At 43.7% G+C, this 12355-nt stretch overlaps 1 protein-coding gene across 1 annotated transcript in view; it reads left to right on the forward strand.

The window, feature by feature from the left end:
• LOC120987195 (pyroglutamylated RF-amide peptide receptor-like) overlaps positions 1–12355 on the forward strand; it is a 373840-nt gene that overhangs the window by 3064 nt on the left and 358421 nt on the right. The window lies entirely within an intron of this gene.

Below are 12355 nucleotides of genomic sequence, written 5' to 3' on the forward strand. Positions count from 1 at the left end.
TTCCCCATTTAATAACAATTCTGGAGCATCTTTTCTTATGACTCTATGTGCCACTGCCATTCCTGTATTATTCCTCTTAAAACTTTACAAATAAATTGCCAGCAGTCTGCAGTAAAGGTACTGCTGGGTGTTACCAGTAGTGGGTGTGTCTGACTCGGTGCTGCCGGTATCAGACTGTGCAGGAACACGCCCCCAGTTGGTAACACCCATCTGTATCTACTGCTGGCAATTTATTCATAAACTCCTAGTAGAAATAACAGAGGGATGACACAACATAGCGCAATAAGAGTAAGATGCTCCACAATTGTTATTACATGGACAAGATGATGTCTGGAACAGTGACAGGTCCTATTTAAATAAACCCTGCCCCTTACTTACCCATATACCCTGAGTTCAAGAACTCAATTTAGAAGTGGTACTATGGAGCCATACTGTAAGTACAGAGGCAAATGTGTGCTTTAGTTTTCACACTGATATGGCATACATTTCCATTATAAAGTACCTTACACTACAGAGCAAGCACACCATAGGAACTCCATGTGCCACCATAAAGACTCCATGGGCATGGGTCAGTCTTGTCCACCATAGCTTTAGGTGGAAACAGAATGACTCAGTAATTAACTTCTAGATATTTTTGGTGTAAAGTAGAACTGGCTTAGTTGCCCATAGCAACCAATCAGATTCCACCTTTTATTTTGGACAGCTCCTTTGGAAAATGAAAGGTGGAATCTGATTGGTTGCTATGGGCAACTAAGCCAGTTCTACTTCACACCAGTTAATAAATTGACCCAATTTGTTAATAAACAACTCTTTCTAGATTTCTTTAACCTACTTCCCCTCCAGAAAGGTTTAGTTTCACTGTAACCGAAAACCCACTTATTTATCGCAAAGTGCCAACAAGGCAATTTAACCTGAATACTACAGTCCACTATGTTATATCCTCCATGTACTTTATCATTTAGCGAGAATAGCATACCTACATTCAGTGCTCTGCCTGTGCTGTTCATAGTGCGCCCTGCACTCATGTATGGCAGGAAAAGTCTAAGGCATATCGGTACACCATAGACTTTTTCCAGGGTACGGGTGCCCACAGAGAGGGCTCTGAGTGCCGCCTCTGCCACCCGCGCCATAGGTTTGCCATCACTGGTCTAGAGACACTGTTCACATTAATTGTCAGGCTCCTACATATCAAGTTGACATATACCACAGAGGTGCTGCTAGTAGGTTCTAAAAGCAGCAAAACCATTGTTAACCTTTTGCCTACAGCAGCATGACTTTATCCATTAACTGTGAGCCTGCAGACTGTGAATTAACGCATTCCTGCCCTGACCGTGGCAGCAAGGGCTTAATTAACTTTAATCCTACGTACACACATTTCCTCCCCTCTTTTTTGTTCAGCAGCTCAGTTTACAGAGAGCAATTCACAATGAAGCTTTGCATCCAGTGCACTTGAGGAGCAGACTCTGGCAGAATAAAACTTCATATTCTCACTAGTCCTTATAATAAAAGCTCCACAAAAGGTATGTTTGTCCTCATCTTCCCAGCCCCTGCCCTAGTGCAGATAACTGTGGTCAAACCTGCTGACAGATACCTTTAAAAAAATGAGAATAAATAAAATAAAAATGTAATGAACATGAGTTTGTATTCTGTGGATGTGTGAGATTGAGAAACAGCTCGTTTGAACACTGTTGGTGTGTGGATTAAGTTAAACATAGCCGCTGTTTCTTAAACATAGCTAATAGACAGCAGATATTTGAATATTCAAGGGAGGTGGGGTTTGAGAACTTCCTAGAAGAAGCAGCTTTGTCACGGCGGACAGGAACTCAGATACACAGACAACCAAATACACAAGTGTCTAGGCTAGATGCTGGGGACAGGTCACCTCCTAGCACATCCCTGACTTCTCTCCCTATGCTGCTAAGCCCACATTCAGACCTAAATGGTAGGAATGAAGTGTCCTCGTCCCTGGACTGCAAACACCCTAGAATCCCTGAGAAGGTGAAAGGGGAGAAGGGGCAGAAGACACACAAATAGCCTAGACCGCAAACAACACAAACAGAAATCAAACTTATCTGAGCTGGAACAGACAATCCTTCCTTCCTTCCAAGGCCAGACTGAAAGCTATAACCCACACAGCCCTCTGGGATTGAAGGCAATTTAAGCCAATGACCCCACCCAGAGCACCTGAAGGAAGGCGGATCCAGCATGATTCCAAAACAAACAAAAGGTTAGACATGTGCTGCCAATCTGACAGACACCGTCTGAGCCGGGCATGACAGTACTTCCCCTTCTACAGGTGACCTCCGGGCACCCTGGACCAACCTTATCCGGGTGGGCTCTGTGGAAGCCCTAACCAGTCGGCTGGCGTTGACCTCCAGTGCCGGAACCCACATCCTCTCCTCGGGGCCGTATCCCCTCCCGTGTACCAGATACTGAAGGGAACCCCGAAGAACTCTAGAGTCAAGAATCCTGGAGATCTCGAACTCTAAATTCCCATCGACCATAACAGGAGGAGGGGGCAATGGCGATGGTTCCACTGGTCTCACATATTTTTTCAATAAAGATCTATGGAACACATCATGGATCTTCCAAGTCTGCGGAAGATCCAGTCGAAACGCTACTGGATTGATCAGCGCAGATATTTTGTACGGGCCGATAAATCTTGGACCCAGTTTCCAAGATGGCACTCTCAATTTAATGTTTTTAGTGGACAACCACACTAGATCACCCACACACAGGTCCGGACCAGTCACACATCTCCTGTCAGCCATTCGCTTATATCTCTCACCCATCGTCTCCAAATTCACTTGTATCCTCCGCCAGATAGAGGATAAGGTAGAAGAAAACCTTTCCTCCTCTGGCATCCCAGAGGAACTAGTCCCAGAAAAGGTACCAAACTGAGGATGAAAATCAAATGCGCCAAAAAATGGCGACTTACCCGTGGATTCCTGTCTACGGTTATTCAAAGCAAACTCTGCTAAGGGCAGGAATGAGGACCAGTCCTCTTGATTTTCCGCCACAAAGCACCTCAAGTAGGTTTCCAGGTTCTGATTAGTACGCTCCGTCTGTCCATTCGACTGTGGATGAAAAGCCGAAGAGAACGAAAGTTGAATGCCAAGCCGAGAGCAGAACGCCCTCCAGAACCTGGAGACAAACTGCTTGCCCCTATCAGAAACCACATCCGAAGGAATACCATGCAATCTCACGATATTGTCAACAAAAATTTGCGCAAGAGTCTTGGCATTAGGCAGACCAGTTAACGATATAAAATGAGTCATCTTGCTAAAACGATCAACTACCACCAAAATTACTGTTTTCCCCGAGGAACTCGGCAGATCCGTAATAAAGTCCATGGACAAGTGCGTCCAAGGACGAGATGGAAAAGATAAAGGAAGGAGTGAACCAGCCGGTCGAGTATGAGCAACCTTAGATCGTGCACAGGTCTCACAAGCTGCCACGTAATCCTCAATGCTCCTACGTAACCCGGGCCACCAGAACCTCCGGGACACAAGGTCACAGGTGGACTTACCACCAGGATGTCCGGCAAGGACAGTATCGTGATGTTCCTTGAAAACCTTGTATCGCAGTTCTTCGGGAACAAATAACCTCCCTGGGGGACAGGAACCAGGAGCCCCATCCTGGGCTCCCAACACCTCTATCTCCAATTCGGGATACAGAGCGGAAACCACAACCCCGTTGGACAAAATCGGAGCAGGATCCTCTGAATCCCCTCCACCAGGAAAACTGCGAGACAACGCATCTGCCTTGATATTTTTGACCCCCGGACGAAAAGTGACAACAAAATTGAACCTGGTAAAAAACAGTGACCATCTAGCCTGTCTAGGGTTCAGACGCTTGGCAGATTGTAGGTAAGCCAAATTCTTATGATCCGTATAAACAGTAACGGGGTGAGAAGCCCCCTCCAACCAGTGACGCCATTCCTCAAAGGCCAATTTTATAGCCAGCAACTCTCTATCTCCCACATCATAGTTCCACTCGGCGACCGAGAGCTTCTTGGAAAAGAAAGCACACGGGACCCATTTGCCAGGAGATGAACCCTGCGACAGCACCGCTCCCACCCTCACTTCTGATGCATCCACCTCCACCACGAATGGTTGAGACACATCGGGCTGCACCAGAATGGGAGCAGACGCAAAACACTCCTTAATAGTCGAAAAGGCCTGCAATGCCTCCTCCGACCAAACAGAGACGTCAGTGCCCTTCTTTGTCATATCAGTCAGAAGTTTAATAGTGGAATAGTTTAGAATAAATTTTCTATAATAGTTAGTAAACCCCAAAAATCGCATCAAAGCTTTCTGATTCTCTGGTCGGTCCCATTCCAGAACCGCCCAGACTTTTTCGGGGTCCATACGAAAACCAGAGTCGGAAAGCAGATATCCAAAAAACGGAAGCTCCTGCACAGAAAACACACATTTTTCCAATTTGGCATATAACTTATTCTCCTGAAGGATCGTCAAAACCTGTCTCACATGATCCCGATGGGTCTTCAGATCAGGAGAGTAAATTAAAATGTCATCCAATTAAACCACCACGAACCTCCCCACCAAGTGATGAAAAATGTCATTGACGAATCGCTGAAATACCGCTGGCGCATTCGTCAACCCAAAAGGCATAACCAGATTCTCAAAATGACCCTCGTGCGTGTTGAAGGCCGTCTTCCACTCATCCCCTTCCTTGATTCTGATCAGATTGTAGGCCCCTCTCAAATCCAACTTGGAGAACACCCTGGCACCAACAATCTGATCAAAAAGATCGGAGATCAAAGGAAGGGGATACGGATACCAGACCGTAATACGGTTCAATTCACAAAAATCCAAACACGGTCTCAGTGATCCATCCTTTTTCTTGACAAAGAAAAAACCTACTGCCACCGGAGACTTAGATTCAAACTCTCGGCGATATACTTTCGCATGACCTCTCTTTCAGGTTGGGAAAGATTGTAAAGGCGAGACTTTGGCAATTTAGCTCCTGGGATGAGATTAACTGGACAATCATAGTCACGATGAGGGGGCAATTCCTGGGTCCCACCCTCCGAAAAGACATCCGCAAAGTCTGAGAGAATTGTGCCAAGACAATTCTCCGAACAAAACTCTCCCCAACCAATAATTTGTCTTGCCTGCCAATCAATAATTGGATTATGTTTTGTCAACCAAGGTAAACCTAGGACTAAAGGAGCAGGCAAATTCCTCATGACAAAACAAGAAATAAGCTCTACATATGAATCATCCAACCTCAACTGAATATTATGTGCAATATGAGTGAGACTCCTTTGAGAAAGAGGTGAAGAATCTATTGCAAACATCGGAATCTCCCTTTCCAAAGTGCACATACTTAGACCCAGATTTTGAAGGAAAGGAAAGTCAATAAGGTTTAGCCCAGCACCACAGTCAATGAATACCTCAACAAAGAATTTTCTTGAGTCTAGCGCCACCATATTTGCTTGTTCCACTACTCCATTCACGCTTCCAAGAGTCAGGACGGTTTCTCTTTCTTTCATATCATCACGTGATTTAACAAAAGGACAAGCAAAAACAAGATGGTCACTTTTACCACAGTAGTAACATAGTTTATGAAATCTCCTAAAGTTTCTCCTACCAGAATGAAAAGATATCTGACCCAACTGCATGGGTTCCTCCCCTACCCCAGAGTTATAAGTAATATCACCCTGGGCAGCAGGTGAGACAAAACCACATGCAGAAGGGATCCCTTGCACGGAGGGACCCTTACACCTCTCTCTGATACGTCTATCCAACCGTATAGCCAAAGACATTGCATTCTCTAGAGTATCCGGGTACTCATGAAAAGCCAGGGCATCTTTCAACCTTTCAGATAACCCCTGACAAAACTGACTACGACTCAGTAGCCCACCTCCTAAACTCTGTGCAGTAACCCTCTGCAGTATGTTTACCCTGTAGTAAGTTACGCAATTTAGATTCTGCCATCGAGACCCGATCTGGGTCATCGTAAATCAATCCCAGGGCTTTGAAAAATTCCTCAACCGACCGGAGGGCCAGAGAACCGGGCGGCAGAGAAAAAGCCCAGGATTGCGCGTCCCCTTTAAGCAGAGACATGATGATACCAACCCTCTGATTTTCATCACCTGACGACAATGGACGCAGTCGAAAATACAGTTTGCATGACTCTTTAAAGCAGATAAAATCATCCAATCCCTGCATGCGGTCAACCAGTGCATCAATTGACGCCATCACAAAACCGCTGAGTGATGGCAGTCACAGTATGGCGGGTTATAATGTCACGGTGGACAGGAACTCAGATACACAGACAACCAAATACACAAGTGTCTAGGCTAGATGCTGGGGACAGGTCACCTCCTAGCACATCCCTGACTTCTCTCCCTATGCTGCTAAGCCCACATTCAGACCTAAATGGTAGGAATGAAGTGTCCTCGTCCCTGGACTGCAAACCCCCTAGAATCCCTGAGAAGGTGAAAGGGGAAAAGGGGCAGAAGACACACAAATAGCCTAAACCGCAAACAACACAGACAGAAATCAAACTTATCTGAGCTGGAACAGACAATCCTTCCTTCCTTGAATCCAAGGCCAGACTGAAAGCTATAACCCGCACAGCCCTCTGGGATTGAAGGCAATTTAAGCCAATGACCCCACCCAGAGCACCTGAAGGAAGGCGGATCCAGCATGATTCCAAAACAAACAAAAGGTAAGACATGTGCTGCCAATCTGACAGACCTCCGCACACCGTCTGAGCCGGGCATGACAAGCTTCCATCTTAGAAGCTAGCTGAGTCTGAGGAACTGTGTGTGAGCAGAGGATCTAGATCCAGGAGTGAGAGGACCGCTCAGTGACCACAGCTGCAGCTGAGTGAAGCTGATCGTTGTCCAAGACCCAGATCCTGTCCAGGGAAAGAAGGAGTTTCCAGCAAGGCTGATAAGAGCTGAGGAACAACGCTGCATACCCTGCGGGACCTCATGCTTGCTGGAGAGATTGGTTGCTCGGTTCAGAGTTATCAGCGGATAAAGAGCATACCCGGGTCCCTCACTCCAGTGTTGGCGCCTAGAGACTGAGACCAGGCCTGTAGTTAGGGTCTCTGCTTTGTGTTAGGCCTAAAGTGTTGCTACTGTTACTACAAGGACTCCATTACTTAAAGGGAAATTGCAAATTTAAGAGCTGATAAACACCCCCACAAACTCAATCCAGTTCAGAGTTTTACTCAGGCGTAATACTCAGGCACATGCTACCGAACTAGTTATGGAAGGGGGAATACTATAGAGCACAGTAAGATTGTAAACTGTTGTGTTGCACCGCAGGCTAGCACGTACTAAGCACCCAAGCAATTGTTTGTGTTTTCTACACTGAACAAAAAATATAAATGCAACACTTTCGGTTTTGCTCCCATTTTGCATGAGCTGATCTCAAAGATCTGAAGCATTTTCTACATACACAAAAGTCCCATTACTCTCAAATATTGTTCACGAATCTCTGTTAGATAGCACTTTGCCAAGATAATCCATCCCACCTCACAGGTGTGGCATAGCAAGGTGCTGATTAGACAGCATTAATTTTGCACAGGTGTGCTTTAGACTGCCTACAATAAAAGACCACTCTGAAATGTGCACAGTTTTGCCTTACTGGCCTCACGCAGTGCAACACATCTCCGTCGCATAAAGTTGATCAGGTTGTTGATTATGGCCTGTGGAATGTTGGTCCACTCCTCTTCAGTAAAACATAGAAACATAGAAACATAGAATGTGTCGGCAGATAAGAACCATTTGGCCCATCTAGTCTGCCCAATATACTGAGTACTATGGATAGCCCCTGGCTCTATATTATATGAAGGATGGCCTTATGCCTATCCCATGCATGCTTAAACTCCTTCACTGTATTTGCAGCTACCACTTCTGCAGGTAGGCTATTCCATGCGTCCACTACTCTCTCAGTAAAGTAATACTTCCTGATATTACTTTTAAACCTTTGCCCCTCTAATTTAAAACTATGTCCTCTTGTAGCAGTTTTTCTTCTTTTAAATATTCTCTCCTCTTTTACCTTGTTGATTCCCTTTATGTATTTAAAAGTTTCTATCATATCCCCTCTGTCTCGTCTTTCTTCCAAGCTATACATGTTAAGGTCCTTTAATCTTTCCTGGTAAGTTTTATCCTGCAATCCATTTACCAGTTTAGTAGCTCTTCTCTGAACTCTCTTAAAAGTATCAATATCCTTCTGGAGATATGGTCTCCAGTACTGCGCACAATACTCCAAATGAGGTCTCACTAGTGCTCTGTAGAGCGGCATGAGCACATCCCTCTTTCTACTGGTAATGCCTCCCCCTATACACCCAAGCATTCTGCTAGCATTTCCTGCTGCTCTATGACATTGTCTGCCTACCTTTAAGTCTTCTGAAATAATGACCCCTAAATCCCTTTCCTCAGATACTGAGGTTAGGACTGTATCACAGATTTTATATTCTGCTCTTGGGTTTTTACGCCCCAGGTGCATTATCTTGCACTTATCAACATTAAATTTTAGCTATGCAAAGTTGCAGAATATTGTAAAAGGACAGAGCCTGCTTGATACTATCAGGCCTTTCACAGGTATAGACCAATGTAGGACTAGGTGGCAGCACTACATTGCATTATACAGAATTTTCTATAAATAAATAGAAATGGCAATCTGACAATCACCTTTTGTTAGCCCCATTTTTATTTAAAGTAAAAAAAAAAGGCTTTAAAATAAAAAAAATATATAAAAATTCTAATCACCCCTCTTTCCCAAGAATACAAAATAAACAAGCAAAAAAAAAAAAAAAAAGCAGGCATTTTTTCATCTCCCCCCAAAAAATGATTAAAAAAATGAGATCAAAAATTCATACACACATTCCAACATGGTATCAATAAAAACTACATTTCATCCCTCAAAAATGAGCCCCTACACAGCTTGTTAGACATAATGATAAAAAAAAGTTATGGGGTTCAGAATATAGAACTGAAAAGAAAAAAAACCATAACATTTTTTCAGTATTAAGACACAATTAAAACTATATAATTGTGGTATCTGTGTAATTGGACAGATCCAGAGAAAGAAGGGCAAAAAATAAGCCCTCACATCGCTATGTGAATGTAAGAAGAAAAAAGTTATGGCTTTGGTAATGCAAGGGGTAAAAATGAAAATGCAAAAATGGAAAATGGCAAGGTCTTGAAGGGATTAAAGTAGGAAAGACTAATTTATAATTGGCAGAGCCTGAGGGATGTTGTCTGTTAATTACAGAATTGAATTCCCTAATAGATGGGCAACCAGTGGATGGACTGATAAAAGGGGCTGACATTTAGGGCTCATGCACACGACCGTATGTGTTTTGCAGTCCGCAAAACACAGATCCGCAAAAAAAAAAAAAATGGATGACATCCATGTGACGTCCGTGTTGAATCCATTTTTTTTTTTTGCGAATCCATTGTAACAATGCCTGTGCTTGTCCGCTAAATAGACAAGAATAGCACATGTTCTATTCTTTTGCGGAATGTACATGCTTTTTTTTTTTTTTCAAGCCCCATTGAAATGAATGGTTCTGTATACAGACCTGTAAAAAAACGGAACAGAAACTGAATACTTTCGTGTACAGTGATGGAAAGGAGGAGAGTAAGCTGTGCAGCAGAGTTAATGCTATATTAGTGAAGTATTAGACTGTTTATCAGCAGGTCACAAAGTACAGCAGGGTGTTGCAGTAGTCAATCTGGAGTATTATTCATGAATGAAAAATGAAGTAACGTCAAAAATAAAATAAAAAATCTACCTTTGGTAGGTATAAAGGTCTTCAGCAGACCTATATATCTCCATGGTTACAGACTACAAACAAACTCTGTGTAGTCTGATTCTGCATTCATAACCCATATGTTATCAGTACAAGTTCATGACTAAAGGAAGCACTTTTAATCAAATTAAATTCATTATAATTGGGGACTGCAAGCTATTCAATTCTCTAATGGATTCCACAAAGAAAATATTCAGTTTCTTCCTAGCAATTTAGTTAAATTATCTAAAGTGCACACTTTTAACATCCTTCAATATGCCACACGTTTAATTTGACATTTTTTCTTTTAAAGATGTGGCAGCACAGACTTCCTGTGGTTTGTGGAGGCTGCAGGAATAGCCATAGATCATGCCCTCTGTCTTTTAGACTTTCATAGACTTTCATGTTGTACAGCTGTTATTACAAAAGAAGAACATTAGACACATAGCACATGCTCTCCATTTCTTCAGTTTCTACGTTGTGTCAAGCACCGGCCGCAGGAGGTTAATGAAATATATATTTAAAAGTAATGTAAATGTAAAACTCATAATACTGGTTACTTTTTTAACAATTAGAAGTGCTCTTTAAAACTTTGAAGTAAAAACTGATGGAACATGCCACAGCAGTAATGCAATGTGTGATCATTACTTTTATACTACAGTATGATTTCGCGTTCATTAGCTGTCTCTGGCACTCGTTCACACATTCAGCGTACTGCCTATGCTTTCCCTCTCCTAGGGGGTCTCTGCTTGAGACCTGTAGCTAAATGCTGTGGCCAAAGCCATCGTACCTCTGCCCATGGTGACTATCTATATCCCTGATTCTATCATCTTGTACATTTTCTAGTTAGTACAGCTTGTCTAAATCCCTAATAACCAACTGCATATGGCCTTCGGAACTTAAGTTAGCTGGAGATTCATCAGAAAATGACAATCAATCCTTTCAGTGAGACTACATGAGAGCATTCAAGTGCTTCAGGGCAGGAAAATCTCATTTGCTACTCGACCTCCTACATATTTGTATACAGCGTACAACGTCCAAGCTTCCAGGACACAGACATGCAGATGCAGCTACGTGAAGTCAATAAGAGAGAGAATTTGGGGTTACCAGTTTATTTTAATTTGTACTACTTCATGGAAACCTGTAACTTGTGATGCCAGAACACTTACCCCATCTCTCGTTGCAGTGCTCAGGCAATCCGTGCCAGTCAGTGCCTCCCTGTTCCTTCATGGAAGGCATGTCTGTAAGAGCAGAACTGCTCCATCCACTCCTTACTGGCTGCAACCTACCTGCCAATAGAAATAATACTCCAGCAGTGTAATTACAAGGTCGTGAGTATTTATTGAAAGTGCAGCTGGACAAGACGTGACGTTTCGGCTAATTTGGCCTTTATCATACTAATGCCACTGAGGTGAAGGTTTGGGGAAGCGTGCGCTATGTGGCTCTGTGCATCTGCCACCATAGGGAATGCACCACCTGCCTGCAGCACCTTAGTCTGACTGTAGGGCACATGATCTCTTCTTTTGCCTGCACACCCTAATCCAGTGTCCAGTGTATGATTAGACTCCCTATGGTATTTAAAGGGGTTATCCGATCCCTGAAATGCCCCCCCATATGCCCAGGCCCCTCAAACACAATATACTTACCTTGCTCCCCGGAACCAGTGTCGCTCCTGGTCCCCACACAGCCACTGCTGCTTCTCCCAGTGCAAGGATGAAAACATCTGGTGTTGGGGGAGGTGGGGAGGAGGCAGCCAATGGCAGGCTGCGATGGGGATGAGCTTCCCTAGTGTCACCCGGTTTGCTCTCCGGTATGAGAATGCAACCAAACGGGACCTAATGCATTTTGGAGCACTCCGTTCTGTTCAGTTACATTTGTCCATGGAAGAGGTTAACAGGGAGGGAGCTCCCTCCCTCTCCCATCGGGGGACTGCTGTGCCTTTGCAGCCCCCGGACAGGATGGTGTGACAGAGGGAGCCCTCCTCCCTACCTTTCCCCGTCTGCTCAGTTGTGGCAGACGGGGAAGGTTCCCATGGCAACAGGACGCCTTCTCAGGCATCCTACTGTCCATGGTGCTGAACAGATCTGTGCTAAAGGCAGAGATCTGTTCAGACAAAGTGTAAGTGAAATACAGTGCAGTACACTATATAGTGTACTGTACTGTATTATACAGACATCAGACCCACTGGATCTTCAAGAACCAAGTGGGTCTGGGTAAAAAAAAATTAAAAAGTGAAAAAATGTAAAAAAAAAACAAACATTTATCCCTGATTAAAAATTAAAAAAATAAAATTCCCTACACATGTTATATATCACCACGTCTGTAACGACCTGATCTCTAAAATGGTCATGTTACATTCCCCGCACGGTGAACGCCATAAAAAATAAAAACTATAATGAAATTGAAATTTTGCCCACCTTACTTCCCAAAAAAAGCAATAAAAGTACGTATTGTATGTACGCCAAAATAGTACCATTCAAACCGTAGCCTCATCCCGCAAAAAATGAGCCCCCACATGAGACAATGGCCCAAAAAAATTAAAAATATATGGCTCTCAGACTATGGAGACACTAAA

This window comes from Bufo bufo, chromosome 1 (genome assembly GCF_905171765.1).
Source record: "Bufo bufo chromosome 1, aBufBuf1.1, whole genome shotgun sequence".
Classification (NCBI taxonomy): Eukaryota; Metazoa; Chordata; class Amphibia; order Anura; family Bufonidae; genus Bufo; species Bufo bufo.